The sequence below is a fragment of the Camelus bactrianus genome, chromosome 16 (assembly GCF_048773025.1).
Source record: "Camelus bactrianus isolate YW-2024 breed Bactrian camel chromosome 16, ASM4877302v1, whole genome shotgun sequence".
Taxonomy (NCBI): domain Eukaryota; kingdom Metazoa; phylum Chordata; class Mammalia; order Artiodactyla; family Camelidae; genus Camelus; species Camelus bactrianus.
In genome coordinates this window covers 43,496-67,949 of record NC_133554.1, presented here as the reverse complement: position 1 = coordinate 67,949, position 24,454 = coordinate 43,496, and the positions used below count along the sequence as shown (strand labels likewise).

General features: G+C 47.3%; 1 long non-coding RNA gene and 1 other non-coding gene across 2 annotated transcripts in view; one reads left to right on the top strand and one right to left on the bottom strand.

The window, feature by feature from the left end:
* Positions 1-212: 212 nt before the first annotated feature.
* LOC141573541 (uncharacterized) overlaps positions 213-24,454 on the top strand; it is a 40,629-nt gene continuing 16,387 nt past the window's right edge. Inside the window, exons 1-2 of the long non-coding RNA XR_012499322.1 lie at positions 213-343; positions 19,178-19,347. This is a non-coding gene — a long non-coding RNA (uncharacterized LOC141573541). The remainder of the gene's footprint in view (positions 344-19,177; positions 19,348-24,454) is intronic.
* On the bottom strand, positions 10,446-10,518 carry TRNAV-CAC (transfer RNA valine (anticodon CAC)). Its single transcript has one exon. It is a non-coding gene; the product is annotated as a tRNA-Val (tRNA).

Here is a 24,454-nt window from a genome sequence, read left to right as displayed (position 1 = left end):
GTTCCCTAGCAATTTTGGAGAAGTTGTGGGGCATGTGGCTCCATTGCAGTTTGAATTTCCATGGTTTAATGGAGTCGGCAGGTCTGCCAGCAGGGGGCGCTGCCTCCCCTGGACTGTGAGCTCCGCCTGCGCGTCCCGCACCGACCACAGGGGGCGCTGAGCCGCGTCTCTGACCCATGCGCATGCGCATCCCTCGGGGACTTGGCTCTGCGCGCCGCTGAAGGGAGTTTGTCTCCTCATTTACCGCGCGGGCTGCAGCTTCAGGACCGCACGGGGCAGCGTCCACGCTGACTGGAGCTGGGCTCTCCCAGGACCGGCCCGGGAGGCGCCGCTGGGGGAACAGGTGAGGAGACGTGAGGAGACGCTGCCTGTGGGGTGGCTGCGGGGTCGGGGTGGGGGTCCGTCTTCAGGGGACCCAGGAGGGTCTTGGTGTGGAAAACCGGCTTTTTCCAGTCAGTCCAGCTCTCCCAGCGCAGCGCGGCTTGCGGTGGGGACCGTCCTCCCCCCGGCGTGCCTGAGCCCCGCTGTCACATCTTAGCCGACCCGGTCCAGGCGGGTCTGTGTCCTGTCCCGCCGTCCGGCGCCTGTGTCTGTGCTGATTCCCCAGTTTCGGCGGCTGCAGCTTCGCGCTTAGAGCGAAGCTGGGGAGGGAGGTGCCTCCAGCCTGCTCTCCTTTCGCAGGGTCACTTTGGCTGTTCGCGGCCCGTCGTGGTTCCACGCAGACAGCAGGGTGAGTTCTCTGGCTGGGAAAGATGCCCGTGGGATTTTGGTAGGGGCGCATCCCTGTGTGCGTGGCTTTGGGTACAAGGGACAGTTCCGCATCCATGAGCACAGGATACCCTTGCATTTGTATGAGTCGTCTTCAATTTCTTTGTGAATGTCTTAAGTTTTCAGTGCGCAGGGCTTCCACGTCTGGTTAAATTCATTCGTAAGTATTTTGCTCTGTTTGATGCAATTGTAAATAGGACTGTTTTCTTACTCTTTCTGATGGTTCATTGTCAGTGTTCAGAAATGCAGCTGATTTCTGTGTATCGATTTTTTAACTTTACTGAGTTCACTTATTATTTCTAATCATTTTTGGTGGAATGATGTGGAAATTTGGAATTCAAAAATAGCACTGTGTCAACCACATCCAGGTCATGCACAACGTGGAGACAGTGGCTCCTAATGTGACCTTCTGCTGTGTCTGTAAATTACACGTGGACCCCTCCGGGGGCGATGAGGCTCACTCTGTGTGTGAACTGGATCTGGGGGGGCCTGGCCTGTGAGGAAGTGTGATGTGGGCTCTGCCTTTCTGGTCTTGACATGGCGTTTTGGAAGGTAATTTACTTTCCGGGAATTGCAAACACACAGAAAACTTGCAGTAGCAGACAAGGTGCTGTCTGTCTCTACAGCCAGATTCCCTGCTGTCTTTGCTCTACCCCATTTACCACTTCACACAAAATACTCCAGCACGTTTTTTTCACCCAAACCAGCGACCTCTCCCAGGGAATCCTCACACAGCCTCCAAATGAGGAGATGATTGCAGTTTCCACATTGTAATCCAGTCCACAGGCCCACTGCAGATTTCACCATCCGCCCCAGCTCTAGGGAAATGTCTTTTCACATTTTGATCCAGTTTTCTTTTTCTGGAACCACTACTGATACTTCCTATCATTTCACAAACTTGATTTAATTTAAAGCACACAGGAGAGTCTGATCTGGGTGGCCTTTTCTGTGTGGCTTCTTTTCCTTAGGCTTTTTCAGTTTTCATCTGTGTTGTACCAGGTATAAGTACTTCATTAATTTTTTTCATTGTGATTAAATATACATAACATAGCATTTGCCATTTGAACTGTTTTAAGTACACGTTAAGTTGTATGGCCTTAACTACAATCACAGTGTTGTGCAAATAGCCTCTCCATCTGCAATCTCTAGAACTTCTCAGTTTTCACCAGTGACTAATTCCCTCAGCCCCTAGCAGCCGCATTCTGCGCTCTGTCTTTGAGTGTCACTTCTCTGGATACCTCACAGAAGTGGAACCATACCATCTTTGTCCTTTTGTGGCAGAATTATTTCACTTGTCATAATGGCCTCAAGGTTCATATATGCGGCAGCAGGTGTCAGAATTTCCTCAGTTTTTAAGGTGGAATTCCATTCCTTTGTGTTTACACATTTGGTTTATCCCTCTGTCCATTGGTGGGCACTTGGGTCGCTCCCACCTTCTGCCGCTGTGACTGCTGCTGTGAATGGGGGTGTTCCCCTGTCTGTTCCAGGCCCTGCTTTCAGTCTTCTGGGTGCACACCCCGATGTGGAATTGGTGGCTCACATGTTAATGCTGTGTTGAAGTTTTTGAGGGGCTGCCATCCTGGTTCCCACAGAGGCTGCACTGTTTCTCTTCATTGCTTTTATGGCAGAATCGTATGGTGGTTTATGAATCAACCCCACTTTGTTTATCCATTTACCCACTGGTGGACGCTGCATTGTTTCTACCTTCTGGCTGTTGTGAACAGAGCTGCTGTCAATAGATGTGAACACCTGCTTTCAGTTCTTTGGGGTTTACATCTAGGAGTGGAGTTCTTGAGACATACGGTAACTGTCTATTCATATGGTTAACATAGATTGCACCCTTTTCCGTTTCCACGAGTAATGTTTAAAGGTTCCAGTTTCTCTGCATTGTTGCCAACATTTGTTACCTTTAATTTTCTTGATTATAACCATTTGAGAGCGTGTGGAGGAGTTATTGCATTGTGGTTTTAATTTGCATTTCCATCCTGTCTTTTCAACTGCTCATGGACCATTTGCATGTCTGATGTGGAGAAGGGTCTGTTTAAGTCCTTTGTCCGTATTTAAAATTGGGGTGTTTGTCTTTGGGTGTGTCTTTGTTGAGGAGGTGTAACATTTCTTGATACACACTGAATAAAGACTCATCAGATATATAACATGGAAATATTTTCTTGCAGTGTGTGGGCTGCCTTTTCACTTTCTGGATTGCATATTTTGATGCAGAAAGGTTTTTAATTTTGAGGAAATCCAAACTTTTCCCCCCTTTCATTACTTGTGCTTTGATCTGAGAAATCATTACTTGTGTCAGATCTAGGAAATCATTGTTAAATCCAAGGTTATAAAGATTCATCTGCATGTTTTACTGGAGAGTTTTCACAGTCATCCCAAGGTGTCTGTGAGGGATTGGTTTCAGGACACCCCACAGACTCCAAAATCCATGGACGCTCAAATCTCTTATGTAAGTGGTATAGTATTTGCATATAACCCAGGCACATGTTCTTGTAGACTTTTATTACCTCTAGATTACTTATAATAGCTAATACAATGTAAATGCTGTATAAATGTCTTAAGTACAATGTAAATGCTATGTAAATAGTGGCAGGTACCTGGCAAATTCAAGGTTTTCCTTTGGAAACTTTTTGGAATTATTTTTCTAATATTTTTGATCTGGAGTTGGGTGAATCCATGGATGTGGAACCTGTGGACGCAAGAGGCTGACTGAAATTTTACCTTTCATTAACATTTAAGCCTTTTATGTATTTTGAGATACTTCTTGTTTGTGGTATGAGGTAAGGGTCCAATTTCACTCCTTAGCGTGTGGATAGCCAATAGCCTAGCACCCTTTGTTGAAAACACCATTTCCCCGAGTCTAATGCAGTTGACTGTTGTCTGAAATCAGTGCACCATCGATGGATGGGTTCATTTCTGGGATCACATTCAGTGCCATTCATCTGTGTGTGTGTATATATATGGATGCCTGTGTCACAGTGTTTTATTTACTCTTGTTGTGCACTCTTGCAGTTGGGGAGTGTGCGCCTCCAACCCTGATTTTCTATTTTCAGATAGTTTTTAGCTCTTTGGGGTCTCCTGAAATTCTGTATTGTGGGGTGTCCTATTCTGCTCCCCTTCATATGGATGTACCCAGTTTGCTTACGCATTCACCTGCTGAAGACATCCTGATTCCTTCAAGGTTTAGGCACTATGAGTGGGGCTTCCACGCACAATAGCGTCCTTGTTTCTATTTGGATATGGTTTTTCAAAGCAGTTGTGTAAAAATTGGAGGCATGGTTTTTCTTTTTTTTGTATATATCTATTTTTATTGAAGTATAGTCAGTTTACAATGTCATGTCAATTTCTGGTGTACAGCTAATGCTTCAGTCACACATGAACATATATATTCATTTTCATATTCTTTTTCACCATAAGTTACTACAAAATATTGAATATAGTTCCCTGTGCTATACAGTATAAACTTGCTGTTTATGTTATATATAGTGGTTGAGTATCTGCAAATCTCAAACTCCTAATTTATCCCTTCCCACCCCCTTTCCCCCATGGTAACCATAAGTTTGTTTTCTATGTCTGTGAGTCTGTTTATGTTCTATAAATAAGTTCATTTATCTTTTTTTTTTTTTCAGATTCCATATATAAGTGATGATATATGGTATTTTTCCTTCTCTTTCTGGCTTGCTTCACTTAGAATGACAATCTCCAGGTCCATCCATGTTGCTGCAAATGGCATTATTTTATTTTTTATGGCCGAGCAGTATTCAATTGTATAAATATACCACAACTTCTTTATCCAGCCATCTGTCGTTGGACACTTTGGTTGCTTCCATGTCTTGGCTGTTGTAAATAGTGCTGCTATGAACATTGGGGTGCATGTATCTTTTTGAATTAAGGGTCCCTCTGGATATATGCCCAGGAGTGAGACTGCTGGATCAGATGGTAAGTCTGTTTTCAGTCTTTTGAGGAATTGGAGGCATGATTGATGCATCTCAAGATGTGAGACTTGTTTAGCCTTGGAAAATTCTGCCCAGCTATATTCCAGGAGGCTGTATGTGTGTTCCATCAGCAACGAAGGAGAGTTGCTGTGTTCCCTGTTCTCTAGTAATGAGCACTGTCGCCTTGTGGGTGGGTTAGCGGTTCTAATAGGTGTGTAGTGCTGTCCTCTTGCTTTAATTTGTAATTCCCTAATAGTATATGATGTTGATCATATTTTTGTCCACTTACTTATTTTCTGTACGTCTTATTTGCCAGGTGTCTATCCAGATCTTTACCCATTTTAAATAGGGTTGTTTGTTTTATAGTTCTTTGTGTAATTTGAGTACATATTCTTTAGCAGATATGTGTTTTGCCAGTATTTTTCTCCCAGCTTGTTGCTTGTCTTTTGGTTTTCTGAATAATGTATTTCACCAAGTAGAAAATTTTAATTGGATGAAGTACATGCTATTAGTTTTTTTCCTTTTGTGTGTTGGCTTTTTGTGTTGTTGAAAGTCAAAGATCATCATCTACATGACCAAACCCATGGTCATGTAGATTTTCTTTTATGTTTTCTTCTATAGTTTTTACAGTTTTTCATTTAAAATTTGTCTATGGAGAAGTTTGAGTGACTTTTGGTGACTTCTGTAAAGCTGTGTTTACCTTCATTGCATATGGTTTCTAATTGTTCTATAACCATTTTTTGAGAAGTCATGGGGTATTGGCCTCCATCCATTTGAATTTCCAAAGCTGAGTGCATTCAGCAGGACTGCCAGCAGGATTCAGCGGCCTCCACTGGATTGAGTGGGTGCAGCTGCATTCCCCTGTTTGCCAGCAGAGGGTGACTAGTCCACCTCTCTGACCAGGGCAGTGCCTGCCTGTTCTGCCCACAGCCTTGGCTCCCTGCTCAGCCAACAGGAGCCTGGTCTCCTCCGGACCTGCCAGGGATTTGGCTCCGGGAAAACATGGGGCTTGTATCCACACTGAGAGGAGCTCTGTGTCTTCAGAACCAGCTGGGAGATGCTGCCAGAGGAGGAAAAGGTGAGGAAAAAGTGAGGAGAAGCTTCCTGTGTGTGTCTGGATGCTGGAGTGTCCATCTTCAGAGGGCCCAACAGAGGAAGGGCTTGACGTGGGAAATTGTTGGTTTTAGTTTTGTGGAGGCGGGGCAGATGGTGTTCAGTGTCCTTCCTTGGCTTGTGATGTCCAGTTGTCCTGACATCATTGATTGAGGGGACTGTCCTTTCCCTGAGGTATGCCATCAGCTGTCATCAGTTAACTGACCGCATATTTTTGGGTGTGCTCCCGGGCTCTCTCTTCTATTCCTCTGGCCTCTTACTGTGCCATTTCTACACTGTTTGGTTACTGTAGCTTCACAATGTGGTTTGAAGTCAGTGAGTTTCCTGCAGCTGCTGTTCTCCTTTGCCTGGATCCTTTGGCTGTTTGGGGTCCTTTGTGGTTCCTTACAAATGTTAGGATGGTTTGTTCTGTCTCTGTGGAAAAGGCCATTGGTATTTTGGTAGCAATTGCATTCAGTGTGTCTATTGTTTTGGGTGGAATGGACATTTCAGCTCTAGTAATTCTTTACATTCATGGGGACAGGATACCTTTCCATTTATTTGGTCTTCAATGTCTTCATCAATGTCTTACCATCTTCAGTGTGCAGAAGATTTACCGTCTTTCACATCTTTGGTTAAATTTATTCCTAGATATTTTGTTCTTTTGTTGTTTTTGAACATGGGATTGTTTTCTGAATTTCTTTCTCTGATGGTTCATTATTATTGTCTAGGAACACAAGTGATTTTTGTGTATTGATTTTGTATCCTGCAGCTTTACTGAATTCATTTATTAGTTCCAACAGTTTGTGTGTGTGTGCGTGTGTGTGCGCGTGTGTGTGTGATTTGATGTGGAAACTGGAATTAGAAATGGCCCTGTTTCGACTACATCCAGGTCATCCACAGCACCCAAGACACAGTGGCTGCTGATACCATTTTCCCAAAGGGCCCTTCAAAAATGTGTGGACCCTGCAAGGGTGAGGAGCATCACCACTGGGTGAGCATGGGCTGGATAGGGCTTGGCCTCTATGACCAAGTTTGATGTCTTTTCTACTTTTCTGTCCTATTATTGACATGGTTGTTTAGAAAAGCAGTTTTTTCCCAAGAATTTCAAATGTATGGAAGAATTTCAGTAGCAGTACACAGTACTCACATTCGCCACCTCACACAAAATACTCCAGTGTGTTTCACCCCAAAGAGGGACAGTCTCCCAGGGAACCAGCGCATAGCCCCCAAATGAGGATAAATTTAATTTCTTATAAAAATCCAACCCAACTTTCACCAGCTAACCCAAGTCTAGGGTTATATTTTTTTTCCCATTCTGATCCAGTTTTTTTTTTTTTTCTGGAAACCTGACTGCAGCTTTCCCTCATTTTCACAATCCTGAGGGATTTAAAGCACAAGAGGGGTATGTGATCTGGGTGGCCTTTCCTGCATGGCTCCTCTCACTTGGGATGTTGTCAGTGTTCATCTGTGTTATAACAGGTATCAGGACTTCATTTTTTTTCATGGTGATTAAAAACACGGAACACCTCTTAAACTGTTTTCTGTGTACATTCTGTGGCATTAACTACATCTACACTGTTACAAAGACATCCTCACCATCCATCTCCTGAACTACTTCATCTTCCCAAAGTGAAACTGTATCCATGAAACCCTGACTCTTCTCAGCTCCTCACAACCCCATTCCTTCTGTCTCTGAACTTGACTCATCTGGATCTGTATGTAAGTGGATTCATGGAACTTGTCCTTCTGTGACTGACTGACTCCACTTAGCATAGTGACTGCAAGATTCATCCAGTGTAGCATGTGTCAGAATCCCCTGAGTTTTCAAGGCTGAATGACATTCCCTTGTGCACATACCACAATCTGTTTATTTATCCCTCAATAGACACTTGGGCTGCTTCCACCATCTGTGACTGTTAATGGGGCTGCAGTGAATATGAGTGTACAAATATCTGTTCCAGTCCCCACTTTCCAATACTTTGAGTAAATACCCTGAAGTGGAGTTGAAGGCTCATGTGTTAACTCTACGTTTCATGTTTTGAGGAGCTGCCATGTTGTTCTCCACACTGGCTGCACTATTTTACTTTATTATTTACATGGCAGAATAACATGGCAGTTCATGGATCTACTGCATTGTGTTTATTCATCTGCTGATGGACATTTTAACTGTTTCTATCTTTGGCTATTGTGAACAGTGCTGCTATGAGTACTCATGTACGAGATTTTGTTAGAACACCTGCTGTCGATTACTGAGTGTCTGTCACTAGGAGTGGAGTTGTTGAGCCATGTCATACTGTACATTGATCTTTTTGAGGGAATATCAAAGTATTGTACCCATAGGCTGCACCATCTTATGTTTCCACAAGCAGTGTTTAAAAGTTCCATTTGCTCTATGTTGTTGGCAGTATTTGTTATTTTTAGTTCTTCTTGACTATAACAGTTCTAGTGTGTTTGAAGGGGTATTGCATTATGGTACTAATTTGCATCTCCATCATGACTACTGTTGTTTGACATCTTTTTGTGTCCTTGTTGACCATATGTATGTCTTGTCTAGAGAAGAGTCTGGCCAAGTCCATTGTGCACTTAAAAAATTGAGTTCTTTGTGTTTTTGTTGATGAGTTTCTTGATATATTCTGGATAACAGACTCTTATTAGATATATAATGTACAAATATTTTCTTCCATTCTGTGGGCTGCCTTTTAACTTTCTGAATAGCATTTTTGATGTGATAAAGATTTTAACTTTGAGGAATTCAGTGTATCTGTTTTTTCCTTCATTGCTTGTGCTTTGCTGTTAAATCTAAGAAACCATTGCTTAGTGCAGGGTTGTGAAGATTTATTCCCTTGGTTTACTTGGGAGATTATAGAGTCATACCTTGGTGTCCACTTTTCTAGGGTTTAGGTCTGCAGTCAGAGTCACTGTCAGAATTTAGGCTTATGGTCAAGGTTATGGGTCAGAGTTGAAGAGACAGGGTACAGGGTAATGTTTAAAGGGTCAGGGTCAGGGTCAGGGATTAGGGTTTTAAAAAATATTTTAAAATAGACTTTATTCTTTCAGAGCAGTTTCAGGTTCACAACAGAATTGAGCAGAAAATACAGAGAGTTCACACAGAGACCTCCCCACCCACACATACATACTCCCCCTACCCTCAACATCCCTCATCAGTGTGGCATATTTGGTGCAACTGATGAACAGGGATTAGGGTTTAGGTGTCAGGATCAAGGGTCCAGGGTCCCAGGTTAGGGTCATTAGGTTTAGGGTCATAGGTTAGGGTAATAAGTTAGGGTGTTAGGGTTGGAATTAGAGTTAGGTTTAAGCATAACCCACCCTGATCCCCCTTCTATCCATCTCTTTAAGCCCTCCAGGATGGACAGGATTCTCCCAGGGTCACATGAGCTGTATCATTTTTTTCTGAGTCCAATCCTGGGCTGTGAGGGAAGAATGAAAGGTCTGTACTTGTCTCTAAGGGTTTCAAATCCAACTCAGTCTCAGTCAGCATTGTGGAGGGGGTCAGAAGTCATGCAGGATCTCTCTCTGTTCTCCCTCCTGCCTGGAAAGGGTGGTGCTGGCCCCACTCTGCCACTCTGACATGAGGACACTCAGAAGGCATGTGTGTTATTAGGAAAGCACCCTTCTATTTCAGATTTACAGTTTGATGCAATAGCTCATTCTTATTTGACTTTTAACTTCACCTCTTACTCTAGTTTCCTACAGAATTGTCACAATTAATGAACAAATATGGGTAGCTTACTATTAACTAAAATCCGTATTTTATTCGGGTTCCCTTCATTTACCTCCTTCTGTCCTAGGATCCCCCCGGGGGATCACATGGTAGTGAGTTGTCCTGTCACTTTAGGGTCTTTGTGGCTTTGACATTCTCTCCCACTGTCCTCTCAGTGACCTGGATGGTGTAGAGAAGGACCAGTCAGGTATTTTGTAGACTGTCCCACATTGGAGTTTACTTGGTGTTTTCCTTGTGATTAGAATGAGGTTATGGGTTTTGAAGAAGCAGGTCACAGAGGTCAATGCTCTCTCATTGGTTTATGTCACAGGAACACACATCAAGGCGATGTATCACTGTTGCCCTCCTGGCCGAGGTAGTGGTTATCGGATTTTTTTGACTGTGAAGTTACTCCCTCCCCCCCCAAGTCTGTACTGTATGTCTTCTTTGGGATGAAATCAGTATGTGGCACCCACACTTTAGGAGGGGAGTTAGCACCACCTCCTTAGTGAAAGGCTGAGTATCTACATCAACTATTTGGAATTCTTCCACATGGGAGATTTCTATTCAGTGACACTCATTAAAAAAAAAAAAAACTCACTATATAATCATTTATTTTTTACCAGCATGGACACCCCACCTGGATAGTTATTTTAAGCTTTTGCTTATAATCCAGTAGTACAGTATTGGGTTACTCAGTTCATCCGTCCTTTGGCTATTGAGAGAGCTCTTTCCATTGGCTCCTGCCTTCCTTTGACAGAATTCCATCTTGTGGGTTTCTTTTTTTTTATGTGCTTGTTGACCATTTATATTTCTTATCTGAAGAAGGGTCTGTTCAAATCCTTTTCTTTCTTTTTCTAAATTTATTTTTATTTTGTGGAGGAGGTAATTTGATTGATTGATTGATTGATTGATTTTAATGGAGGTACTGGGGGTTGAACCCAGGATCTCATGCATGTGAAGCATGCACTCTACCACTGAGCTGTACCCTCCTCCTCAAGTCCTTTTCAGTATAAAAAAATTGGGTTGTCTTTTGGTTGATGGTTGTAAAAGTTCTTGATGTATTCTGAAGAGCAGACTCTTGTTAGATACGTCATGTGCAAATATTTTCACCCATTCTGTGGGCTGTGTTGTCCCTTTCTGGATAGTACCTTTGATGCACAAAAGGTTTTAAAATTGAGGAAATGTAATCTATCCATTGCTGCATGGATGTTGTAAACTTCTGCCTTTGCCTATCTGTAACTTCCCACTCCAAAGGTAAGAAACCTGGCTTCCACCATACGTCATTCACTGAATTCATTGCTTGCTCCACTCCAGGTTACAGATGTAGTAGTTTGTTAGCTACAGCCGCCATGGGGAAGAACTTACAGAGTCTAGTACTTATGTATGGTACAGTATGCCTTTGTTCTAAGGATTTTGTTCTTTTCCATAGATAATTATGTCAAGTGCCTTTTGCCCCACCGCCAACAATGAGTTTTTTTCCATACATTTCTTCTCTTTTACACTTTTTAAATCAGTTATATTCTTTGTCACATTCTCTGTTCCATCCTGTGACACTCTCATATCATAAAAAAAACTACATTTGAATATATTATGATTTACTTGTTGGGTTGTAAAAAAATGTGTTTAGGCTAATGCATAGTGGCAAGTATCCACCACTGAAGTCTCATATGGATTATTTCAACCCCCCCCACCCCATAACCTGTGTACCACCTCTGTTCTGCCTGTTCCCAAATGTCATATAAATGGAGTCATACAGTGTGTAGCCTCTGCAGACTGAGTTCTTTCACTTAGCAATATACATATAATGCTCATCTGTGTTTTTTGCATAGAGTGATAGTTTATTTCTTCCTGTTTCTAAACAGTATTTCATTGCGTGTGTATGGGAGGAAAAATAAATTTCCCCCTACTCTTCTAAGTTCTTAATTGTGGGCTCCCCCCTCCCCGTCATAGTAAAAGACATATATAATCATGCAGACAAATGCAAATACATATAATAGCTTTCCTTCCAAAATTTCAGCCTTGAGTTAGTAAAACTGAGTAATACAAAATCATCTGTTTATATAAAGTAGTAGGCTCTGAACTGTGTTTCTAGCAGATGGAACAAGAAAGACTACTTGCTTAGTGAGAGTTCAATGTTTGTACTGATATGTGTGGAGAAGACTTTTAAGATTTAGATTTGACCTGATATGTCAATATTTATGGAGGCTGTTAGACTAAAATCTGGACAAAGGAATTTTTGAAAATAACATGTGGTCATCTTGGTGTTTTTTAAAGCCAATCTGAGTGGATGAAATATCCAGTTTGTGTACAATTGGCCTTTTCCTTTCCAGTCTCAGTGATGATTTTAGTGGACTAAGTTACTTTCAGTGGCTGAGCATGCAAAGGAAGAAAGCATTGCAATTTTGAGGGGGTGGCAGGCATAACTGCACTTATCAGGTGGAGAAATAAGTGACTCATATTTTATGACAGGAGGCAGGAAACACAATTAAAAGCCAAGGCACACTCCAGTTAGAGTTACTTTCTTGAATGTTCACATTTGAAGACTGGGTTCTCAAGACCTGGAGGACACAGCTGTTTGGCAGAAGGGCCTGAGGAAGGGTGTAAGCATTTTAAAGAAGAAATTCTGGGGCGTATTATTTCTTATTGTCAGAGGTGCAAGGCAGTTGCTGTTTTAGTTTTTTCTTCTTTCTTGAGTGTAGGACAGTTCTTTCTCCAGGGCCCTGACAGGAGACGGAAGTGGAGATGTTGGTACTGGTAAGAAGGGCAGGCGGGCTTTGAATTACTCCTAGAGCCACGTTTCTGTTTCTCTATAAACGAGGTTAGCAAAGCAAGGATGATGGTTTTTAATTCTTCAGAGAATTGCACACCCTCCTCATTGATAACCTCAAGAGGCCGACCTGCCCATCCAACGTCACCATCTTGAATCTGCTTCTTTCTATCAAGGAGGAGATTGCCAGCTAAGATGCCAATCAAAAGATTCCTGTGTCCAGAGTTAGAGCTGTGTGCCTTTGGGATGTTCTCAGAGATCCTTCCACAGAGGCTCGGTGTGCTCTCTCCCCCCACCAGAGTGCACAGTTCGCTTTCAGCCAGGTTGATCTTAGCAGAGAAGGCCTCACAGATAGCTTCTCTCAGGCCCTGGATATCAGCCCCCAAGTGGGCCAAGTTCTAAAAATGAGCATGAGGTCCTGGCAAAGGGTCTGGCCATTTGCAGTCTTGGTGAGGATTTTCTCCAGGGGATCGTCTGGAAGATTACGTGAGGACAGTATACACATGGGTGGGAGGGTTGATGGTGTAAATGGATTTTAATTTTTACTCTAAATCTGATTTTGTTAAGGAAGTGTTCTGATTCTCCTTTTTGTTTCTATTTGATCATCGAAGAGGCTTCAATAGGATCTTTCTTTTATGGTGAGAACCTGTAAAAAATCCTTGCAAATATTGTTCTATTAGGTTTTGGACCAGGAAAACCAGTAAATTCTGGCGGTATTGAACCCCTTTTTTCCTCCCAGGGGTTTTCCAAAGGTATGTATATTCCAAATATAACTCAAAACCAATGAGCCTTTTTATGGCTTAACCATGGACAAAAAGATGTTACTAAAGAAGGTGAGAAAAGAGAGTTCCCTGTCATCCAGAGTCCCTCCCAAAGAGCCCACAGAAGTGAAGAGAAGAACAAGAGAAAAGGATTACTTCTGAGCACACAGGACCCACCAGAAAAGTAACTACCATGTTAAATGGTGAAAGGCTTTTTTTTTTTTTTTTTTTTTTAAATCAACCTAACTTAATAGGGCAAAGGGAGAGGAGAGAATTGACTTCTATGAAAGATTTCTTTCTGGAAAGACAGATGGGTTCTTTGGAAAACAATGGAATATAAGAATCTTTGTGATAATGTTCATCAGTACACAGATGAGTGACCTTTGCATTTCTTCAGGGTCCTAAGATGCCCTGGAGAAGGGATTTATGGTCGGTTTACTCTTGGTCTCTCTCCTGGGAATAGAAGCCACCCTGATGAGGGAATTAAGAAATTCTGAGAAATTGTGGTCATTTCTCAGAAGCTTCTGCCTTTATTCAGATAAGGGAAGCTCCAAGAAGGCTTTTTTCCTGCATCTGTTGAATCTCAGGTGTCTTCAGCTGAAAGTGTCTTTATACCAACCGTGGGGTTCCACCTGGCTTTCCATTTCTTGAGCTTTGTTCTTCTTTTTCAAGATTCCCTGATCTATTCTGAGCCCCTTGCCTTTTCCACATGAATTTTAGACCGTTTGTCCATTTCTGCAAAACACTACCTGGGACTTGGGTAGGGACTCTTTGAATCCTTAGGTCTCTTTGTGGACTATTGCCATCTTAATAAGCCTCAAGCCTTCTGCTCCATGAATATGGGGTTATTTTCTGTGAATGTAGATCTTTCTTAACTTCTCCCAACAAAATCTCTCAACTGTTGTAGTCTTCAGTGTCCAAGTCTGGTACTTCTTCCTCCCCTCTATTGGATGCTGATTCAGAATGTACACAACCTCCTGGAGAACCTCTGCTGCCACGGGGCTGACTTGGAACTGAGTCCTGAGAAGGTTTTGTTCTTTACTGATTCTTAGCTCCTTTAGAATTCATTCTCTTACTCTCATAAATGATTATTGTCCTTGCAACAAGTCTTTTAAAAATAAGAATAATGCACTTTAATTACTCCACAGATGAGTAATGAATGGGTCGCATTCACATAGGATTTTAATCCTTTTAGAATCAGTAGTATAATGCAGACACATTATAAAAAATGGAAATATTGCCTAAAGTAGAAGATAAGACATTTACAAATCCCACCTGCAGAGGTGACCATCATGAATGGTTTGGTGCACATCTCTCAGTCTCTGTCTCTCTCATTGTCTCTTTCTATCTCTGTCTCTCACACACTCAGATTCATTTACATCCATGTTGATTTCACACATATGCGGTCATACAGATGGGACCCTGGATGCAGACGGAGGGTCCACATGCTTCCACCTGACGTCAGGTAGAGACCCTGCACCCACTTCTCCAGCTGCACAGCATTCATTCATCCACATGAATCAGAACTGATGGATCCCATCCCTTGTCCATGAATATTAGTGTTGCTCCCAATTCCTACTCTTTCAACGAGTGCTGTGATGAACATATTTGGAAAGACGTCTTTGAAAAGTTGTGCAAGAACTATGGTGGGATCAACTCTAAGGATCAGCACTGCTGGGAAAAGGATGCACCGGTGGAACTTTGATGCGTCCTGCACCCTGTTCTCCCAGAGAGGAGTGTCTGTTTGCTCTTCCCTCCAGGGATCTTCTGGGGCCTCTGCCTCCTCATGTTGTCACCAGGGCTGGTTGTCACCAGATTAAAGACCCGCCAGTGTGATGGTGACCAGTGCTGTCTCTGTAGTTTGTACACCTGCATGTATCCTCACCTAAGAGGTAGAGCATCTCTAACACACACTGGCCACTTGCATTGCCTCTGGTTGGAACTGCATGTGATTGTTCTGTTTCTGTTTAGAACACTGGATTTTGAGAGGTTTTTGGACCACAGGGATGTGAAACCTTTCTCTGACCTTGGGTTATGAGGAACGCTTTTTCCAGGTTGTGGTTTGTCTTTCCAGCTGTCTTTCTGGGCTTTTGCTTGTTTTTTGATTTGTTTGGTTTTGTTTTGCCACAGGAAGAGCTACGCATCTCCCTTCTGTCTTCTGGCTGTGGTGTCACGGCAGAACAGCAGTGTCTACCCCGAGGTTACGCACACAGCTACTACAAGGGCCTTGTTTTGTACGTCTCATCTTTAATCCACCTGGATTTCCCTTTCAAATAACAAAAATGCTATTTCAAGTAAAAACAAAAAAATTCACCAGCCCCCACTTAAAATATGTGGGCAGACACAAAAAGCCACCTTTTGTATGGTTTCATTGATAGGGAACGTCCAGGAGAGGTAAAGACAGAGAGAGAGAAAGAGGACTCGGGGTTGTCAGGGGCTGGGGGAGGGAGGAAGGAGACTGTATGCTCTGGATACAGGGTTTTACTTTGAGGAGAGAAATAGTCTGAAACTAGACAGTAGTGGTGGTTGCACAGCATTGTGAATGCACGTAATGCTCCTGAATTGCACAATTTAAAAGGGAAAGGGTCTAAATTATATTACTGCAAGCTTAAAACAGAAAAATAGATGATACCATAAATGATGTGAAAGAAACAAAGGAAATTAGAGAAAAACCAAACGAAAACGATGCCAGGGGAAAGGAAAAAGTTCGGGTCAGGGAGTGGATTGATGGTGGGAATTAGGAGAAGATGGTGTTGGTGGGTGCAGAGGTGGCTCAGCCTCAGGGGGTGGTGATGCCTGAATTGGCTCTTAGTTACCTTGAGGTGCAGGGGCAGGTGAAGGAGGAGCTGCAGGAGCAGGCTCATGGTCTCCTTGCAGGGCTGATGGAATATGATCTGGCTCTGGGTCTCCCTGCAGGGCTGGTGGAATATGTCCCGGCTCTGGGTTGCCTGCAGGAGCAGATGTAGCCCCTCCTTGCCGGCCTGGTGTTTCCTCCTCTCGCTCTGGGTCTCCTGCTGGGTTGGAGTCTTCCTTTTTTTGGTCTCTGGTGTCTTCCCTTGCCCCTAACTCCTGTGGATATATATCTGCTGGAAGTGGAGACAGCTTTAAGTCTTGTGGAAGTACTCATGCTGTGAGAGAGGAACAATTTACCCACATGCCTCCTTTCCATGTGCTTTTTCCAGGACAGAAATATTCCCAGAGCTTTCCAGACAAGTCCCACTCAAGAACTGCCAACAGGATGTGTTCTGTGACTGCATTCCACCAGACAGGTGGTTTGAGGCCTGTCTTTGCTCTGCTCCCAACAGCAGCCTCTGGGGACTCCTCCCTGTGTGGCCCAGCCCTCGCCCCTCCCTCACCTACACACTTGCACCCATCCCTGCCCTTCTCACCTTTGGGCTCTGCCACAGTGTGCTCCTGGTCCTCCAGCTGACACACAGGGAGGTTGGCTTGGTGTTCCAGGTCAGAGCTGGGTGTGCTGAGCTGCCCATTAGCCCCAGGCAGGACCCTGGGGAGTGGCCTGGGTAGTGTCTGGGCAGGAGGCCTGCCCTGTTCATCTCTGAGCCATGATTCTGGGGACCTCTCCATGTCCAAACTCACCCAGAGCCTGTGCTGGCCCTCGGCAGTGTGGCACACCAGCCCCTCACTCGGGGAGGTGCAGTGGGTGTCCCCGTCCACCAGCTCCTCTCTGATCTGTGGTGTGGGGCTCTGCAATGACAGTGACCAGTAGCCAGCCCGGCCCAGAGGTCTCAGAGCCCTGCCCGGCCAGCTTCACTGCTGCTTCTGCCCACTCGACCCTCTGCTGCCAGATCAGGCTCAGACCTCGATCTGCTCAGATAGTCGCCCACGAGGGAAGGAACACACCCAGAGGGCTTGGGCTCCACCTCGGATAGCAGGGCACTGCCCCCACTCTCCACATCACAGCCCACCAGCCTTGACCCAGGTTGTGGACATGACTGACCTCTGACCCTTCTTCAGCCTGGTCTTGCTTGAGGCAGGACCCCCACCCCCAACATGACCACCCCACCTTCACCATCCAGGAAGGGAACACAGGGCTACCCGGGCGGGCTCTGAGTAGTGGCCCAGTCTGGGCAGTCCTGCCCTGGGCCTCCCTGTGTTACCTTTGGGTCCCTCTGGCGTCTGGGGTGAGACCTGACCCAGTGTTGGCAGCATTGGTAAAGGCCCTCGCTGTGCGCTTTCCTGAGGCCACGGCCTTGGGATATTGGGACACAACAGAACATGTTTGTTTGAGTGTCTCAACCAAGTGAGCTGGGTAGGGTCGTCTCTAAAGAGTGGGTGCCTGGTTACCTAGGTTCCAAGTTCTGTTAGCCTCTATTGCCACGGAAGTGAGGTCACTTCCTGGGGTCCCCTTACCCAAGCTTCCTCCTTACACCAAGCTCCCCAAGGGCCCCTCTGGGCTGCCGACTGCTCACCTCCCACCCCATACCATGTCCACGCACAGTGACACCAAGCCAGCCCACCCCACAGCCCTGGGGAGGCCTGGGTGCAGCCAGGGCCCCAGCTCTGAGGACACAGCTGGGTTCAGACCTGGCTCCCCCTCCTCAGAAGTGCTGTGACCCTGGGCAAGCCACATGCTTCTCGGGTCTCCCCAGTCCCCCATCTGCACGATGGGGGTCCTTCTGGTCTCTGCTTCCTAGGGAAGCCATCAGGTCTGTAGACTATAAACACCTGCGGCCCCTGTAGCACCCGTGGGCTGGCATCACAGGGAGCTCACACACAGACTCAGCAAAGGAAGGATTCCACAGAGGGCTGGTGGAGTGCAGAGCACACCCCACACAGGCCTGGGTCTGCTCTGGGGTCTGGAGAAAGTCACCCTCCTTGCTGCCTGCTTCCCAGTCCCCCCGTGGGCGGGTTGAAATGAAATACAATTCAGACAGTGTCCGCTCTGGCGTACACCTTCCAGGTCCTCCTGTTATGTTCAGACTCAGGTGCCAGTGTCTCATCTCAGCCCGTGTGGTGGGCTGCCCCACCACGGCTCCCTGCGTTCTTGCCTCCTGGTCACTCGGCCTCGTGTGATCCCCACACCCATGCCTCCAGGGTGGATGGACCTTGTGACTGGGTTCCGACATGTAGACTGACTTGTGAAAGGTGTGTGACTTCCACCCATTCCCAGCTCCCGTGTTCGTTCTCTCTGTCTCTCAGTGCGTATTTCTCTCTCTGTCTTGTCTCTCCCTCTCTCTCCCTCTGCCTGTGTTTCTGTCTGTCTGTCTCTTTCTTGTATGTATATGTGTGTGTATATATATGTATATATGTATGTGTATTGTTAGGGCCCAGGGCAGGTCCCTTCTAAAGATGCCTTAATGACATACTAACTGTTTTGAATTAATGTTACTTACGAATGACCCATGCAAGAGGGACACTGTCCACCTCCTCTCTGTCTCTCTGGAAGCAGGAAATAAATCTCCCCTATGACAGGTGCACCCCCTGGGGGCTGGGGGCTGAGGGCTGAGGGCTGCGGGCTGCAGACATGCTGGCTCCTGCAAATCAGTTCATGCCGGGAACCTTCCATTGTGACTGCTGAGGAGCCAGTTAGCTTTGTGCTGACCAAAGCCAACTCCCCTCTCTGCCTGTTTCTGAGGAAAGGCCTGAGTCTGAGCTCCTACAGATTCTTGAGATTTCATGGCACGTGGACTGACCCGCACCCTCCCCTCCTGCCAGACCCCTTGTACAGACACTTCTATTTGGAGAGTTCTTTCACCTTATCCAGAAAATAAACAACACCCAGCCCCATACCCAACAAGCAAGCAAACAGATACCTGGCTGGTGTCCTTCTACCTCATCCACTTCGGAGAGCCACTCTCTTAGAAATCACTTAAGGTCAAGGACTTCCTGCTTCTCCCTTCTCTGGCCCAATGCCACCCTGGGATGAGCCCCATCTTAGCTGGCAGATCGGCACCACTCAGGTGAGCTGAAGACAACCCCCCAAAGTGGGCCAGCGAGAGCACCGTACGTTCAGTCACCTGCACACCAAATCGGCCATGAACATGGTGGTCCAGAGACCAGGGATGTGCATGTGCCTCCAACGAAGTCATTGCTCAGGAGACCCCAGCATCTATCACCAGCTTCTCCGTGTTCTTCTGACTTTCGCTCTTCCTCTTTTCAGCTGGTATCTTGCCAGATCGTTCATGGAGAAAGTGGATCTCATCTGGCAAGAGCATAATCATCTTCCCAACACCCCCTCTAGTGGTGGGCAAGGCTGGACAAGTGGCTGTCTGGTTGGACCAGGTGCCTGGGAGGGGACTGGACGTGAAGCCCTCCAGAGGCCATCGCATGGTAAAAACATCTCTTTCTTCCCTGTGTGTGTTGTGAATCTTGATACGAGTGAAAAGTCAGTCTCTGTTCTGTGTGGTCTTGTCTGTCCTAATGCTCTTGGAAATCCTTGCCACAACTGTGGGCGCGGGTTGAGCACTTAAAGGCCAATATGGTGCTCACCACTTAAGACTCCCATGGGAGCAGAAGTCAGTCACAGACCAGGGTAGATGAGCACTGGGCCCCCTGCCGCCCAGAAGCAAATGTCCATGTAAGCAGGCACACTGAGAAACACTCATGGCCCCCGCCCCTGCAACGTTCCCACCTCTAGGGCACATCTTTTGTGTGGATCTGTCTCACCCAAACTTGCCATCCTGGGCCAGGGTGCACGTCTCTGTCAGGTAGGTCTCCCCTCCTATCCTCCATCACAGCTCCCTAGGGGTCCCTCCTCTGAGACACGAATATGACAGATTTCAGGACCATCACTGTGCCTGGCCAGGGAAAGAAGAGGACCCCCAAGTCATCCAAAGTCCTTGGGTCCTTGTAGCTGAGAGTACAGAGAACTGGACACATGCCAAGTGGGCATTTGGCCTCCCTGCCCTACCACCTGTAATGGAGAGGGGCAAGCCCTTTGTGAACAAGCCTCCTTGACTGCCAGAGAGGCTCTCAGGCAATGTATCTGGTTGGAGAACCCCTACTCCCACTCCCCTTCATCCTGTCTCCAGGGATTGCTGAGAGCACCCACCTGGACCAGCAGCTCCTACAGCCCCAGAGTCAGTCTGGGAACATCTAGGCCCTGACTTAAGAGGGGCAGCACTTTGGGTGTTTGACCATTTGAGTCTGGAGGTGGAAGCAAAGGAAGAGAGATGGCAGGACCAACTGCCATGTTCTGGGTTTAGCGATTCAGGGTCACTGATGCCCAGGGACGATGGTGCCCCCACTCCCCCCGAAGGGGCCCTGCAACATCGTTGAGTGTCCCAGGATTCAGAGACCACACCCACAGTGGAGAGGGGCTCAGAGCCATCAGTGTGCACACTGCATGCAGCAGGACCACTGGAAGGGGGTGCCCCACAGTTGTGGGAGGAAGCTAAGTGGACTGCTGTTTCTTGGCCATCCTTGCTGGTCACACACATGGAAGAAGAGGACTGGAAGAGCCCAGGGGCTCCTCAGCACCCTGGAAATTACCCCCAAGGAGCCTCGGCTGACCCTGACCTTAGGGGGTGAGAAGGTTGACCACCACCTCCTGGGTCTTGAACACCCGACGGCAGAATGTCCAACGGTAAGTGTAAGATACAGGGAGTGGAAGGGAAGCCCCAGGAGTGCAGTTTTCTGGAGCCCCTTGAGTACGTGAATCTGAGAGGACACAACTGAGCCGGTACCACCCTGCAGAGGAACTAACACTAGCCTCAGTCCCTCCCTCCCTCATGTCCCACGGGTGTGATGTGATGGTAAGGGAGAGGCTACCGTGCAGTGTTTGTGTCCCAGCTGGGGATCCCTTCTCTGCTCTCTTTGATGGAGCAGCCACAGTGCCAGCCCCCTCCTGAGGTGTGCAATTCTGGGGTTTTGGGCTGTGCCATCTGGCCTGCTGAGGTGCAGTGTCAGGGAACCCAGGAACCAGCAGCCTAGCAGGGGTGCCGGGGACTCTCAGGACCTCAGCAAACGTCCCTTTCAGCAGACAGCCCAGCCAAAGTGGGGAAACTGGCGAACTACAGGTGGAAGAGAGTCACCATCTCATTGATGCTTCAGAAAGCCCACGTTGGGACTGGATGTGAGATGCATCATGAGGGCAGGAGTTTTGTCAGGGCCTGATGAAGGAGCCGGGCACAAGATCCAGCTTGGGCCAGGGCTGTAGCTGGGAAGTACTGTGGGGACTGGCCATAGACTCTGGAGGAAGAGCTGACAGTCACCGGGGTACAAGGAAAGTGGGGGACTGGGAGGCCGCACGTGTCTGGGCTTAGCAACCTGGGGTGTAGGGAGCTGCAGGATCACAGTCCTGTGAGGGGCCTGTTAGCCACAAGGTGAGAGGGGGATGTAGTCGATGGAAAGATGTGTCTGGCCTGGGAGAGGGGTCCAGGGAGGAAGAGGAGAGCCCAGGTCAGGGAAGGTGGGTTACAGCAGACTCCATGCAGGGAACTGTGGTCCTGATGGAAGCAGCTCAGAGCTGGAGAGGCGTGGCTGTCAGGTGCTCAGCTTCACTCTCCTGTTCCTTTGTAAAGCCACTGTGTCATAGTTTGAAACACTGCCAGGGGACCCCTGAGCCCACTATTGCCCTGGCTTCATCCAAGGGGCTCAGGTGGAAAACAGAACCACTGCAGGGCCCGCCCACGTCCCCAGGATTGGCAGGATTAGCCCAGCATCACACATGAGTCAGGGAGTTGACTGTACCACTGTTTTTCTGCCCCCCGAGTCCTGGGCTCTGAGAGAAGAATGAAATGTCAGTTGTCACTGTTTCAAATCCAACTCAATCTCAGTCAAGGCTTGTGGAGCCTCAGAAGCCACACAGTGTTTTCCTCTGCCCTCTCACTTGGGCAAGGCATTGCTGTCCCCGCTCTGCCTGTGCAGCCCCAGGTTCCAGCACAGTGTTGGCACCGAGGACACTCAGTAGGCAAGTGTGGATGTACACAGGACTGGGTGGAGGGACCTGCCAGCCACCATGTGCTCCCTTCCTGAGGGCTGGTGGTCCCCTCCTGGAACTAGCTGGACCTTTTGTCCCATCTGAGTGGGCATCAAGGGACAGTCAAGTCAGGCAGGACAGCCCTTGACCTCTGACCATCTGGGCAGGCATTCATGGTCCTCCAGCTCAGGCCAGCCTGGTCCTGTCAACCCCTGTTGCCAGTTACTAAGCTGGCTATGCTGCTGGGCAATTCAACAGCTCCTTGGGCAGTGTAGAGAGCACCTTGGGATGTTTCAATTCTCTACATCCATGGGGTTGACAAAAGGGCCTTCTGCCTCGCAACCTCTTAGCTTGCTAAGAGGGATAATAAACCAGGTGGCACCCTGACCTGGGGTCCTTGGCGGCGCCACACCCCATCGCCTTTCCCTCCCCCTAGCAGAAACACTGGGCCTGAGGCCTGTAAGTGCTCTGCCCCACCAGGCCTCACCACAGGATCAGCCTTGCATAGCCCTCCTTTCCCACGGGAAAAGCACACAGGAGAGGGAAGTGGGGAGTCCTGCTTGTCAGCACGAGAGACAGGGAACAGGGACAGCGACCAAAGTGCCTCGAGAGGCCTGGGACCGTAGAACCCAGAATCCCCTGCCTGGCCTGGGACTACAGTATGCAGAAGCCTCGATGTGCCCCCATCCTGGGGTTAGAGTGCCCAGAAGCCTCAATGTGGCTTGGAACTACAGTACCCACGATCCTTGGTGTGTCCCATCCTGGGACTACAGCACCCAGAACCCTTGGCGTTTCCGCTCATCCGGGGACTACAGAGCCCAGAATTCTTGGCTTTCCCGCCCACCCTTGCACTACAGTACCCAGAATCTTCAGTGTTTCTGCTTCTCTGGGGACTACAGTGCCCAGAATCCGCGCGTGCCCCCTCCCCTAAGCATGGGGCTGCAGTGCTCAGAGGTATCAGTTTGTTACCCGCTCCTCACTGCCACCCATCCGCGGACTACAGTACCCAGGACCCTCAGCATCTCTGCCAATCCCAGGACTACAGTACCCAGAATTGTCAGTGTTTCCGCTCATCCAGGGACTACAGCACCCAGAATCCTCCGCGCGGCCCAGGAACGCTGTATCAGGGACCACACTAACCCAATATGGCTCATTGGCAGCGGAGGCTTTTACAAGCCTGTAGTTTGTTACCTGGTTGGTGGCCACTCTGGCGTCACCCTTTCCTGCTTTCGTTTTCTTCCCGGGAAGGTGGGCGACGAGGACCCGAGTGCGGGCCTGCAGTGACCTGGGCAAACTGGGCGCCATGGGCCTGTCCCCAGTTTTCGCAGGGCGGACTGAGGTCCGGGGACTCCCCCAGTTGCCGGCTAGACTGCATCTCTGTGTGCTCCTGTGGGTCCCCGAGTCCTTTCCGCTGGCATCCAGGTTCTTATGTCAGTGATGGTCACCTGGCGCCAGAGGCATCGGCGCCTATACCCCAGGTTTCTGCCCAGCCCAATCTTTGAACCTCTGTGACTTTCCTGCCAGCCCCAGGGCTTGAGAACCATTCCACCTGGTGGGAAGGCCTTTCTAGCCTGGCACCCTCTTGCTTCTCCCTCCAGTTTGTTACTCAGTTGGTTGAGCCAGGGCCAGGACCCCCTTGCATCGGCCAGGGAAGTTCTTTGTCTGATCAGGTTCACGCAGCCAATAATGAGACAGATGCTGAGACAGGAACAGCACAAGCTTTATTCAACGGCCAAAGACTGGCAAAGTGGTAACCTAGCTCGCAAATCAGCTTCTCAACCCAATTCAGTTGGAGACACCAAATATATAGGAAGGTCAAAGTGAAGGGGAAGGGTGGCGGGGGTGGGTGGGTGGGGTCTGGTCAGGGTGGAGTAGGTGGAGATTTGAAAGAGTGGGAGGAATATTCATGACTTAACAAGGATGTGGTTGGACCCACACTGATGCAACTCCTTTTCAATCCTTGTATGGGAGTTTTGGGTTGTCGTCATAGCAATTGTCAACTGTCATGGTCCTGTTGGGTATGGCACTTAGCATACTAATGTATTACAATGAGCCGGTAATAAGGCTCAAGGTTGACTGGAAGTCAAATCCTCTGCAGTCTTGGGCCTAGTTGGTCAGTCTTTGTGTTTTTCTCTATGCAGCTTCCTCCTGAAACTTAGATAAGAGTAATTGGGTTCCACTCAAGGGAGCGGCGGGGAGTGAACGTGGGGCAACAGAGTCTGATATTTCAAAGTTTTGATGTATCTTGTGTCTTTTCCGTTGTATGAAAAGTTCTGAAGTGTGTAATTGTGAAAAAATTCAGAATTGCTTGTGTTTTTTAAATGCAAGTTGACAGTCTACAGTCTTTAGGAATATTCACTAGCTACTTAGGACTCCTTATTTGATATGAGTTGGTCTTTTTAGTGAGATTTTTGTCTGACTGCATTCTGTAATGTCCTCTGAGGCGCCACTTTGATATTTCTGCTGTCTTAACAAACGATTTTCCATTCACATATATTTTCCTGACCATACCCTGTA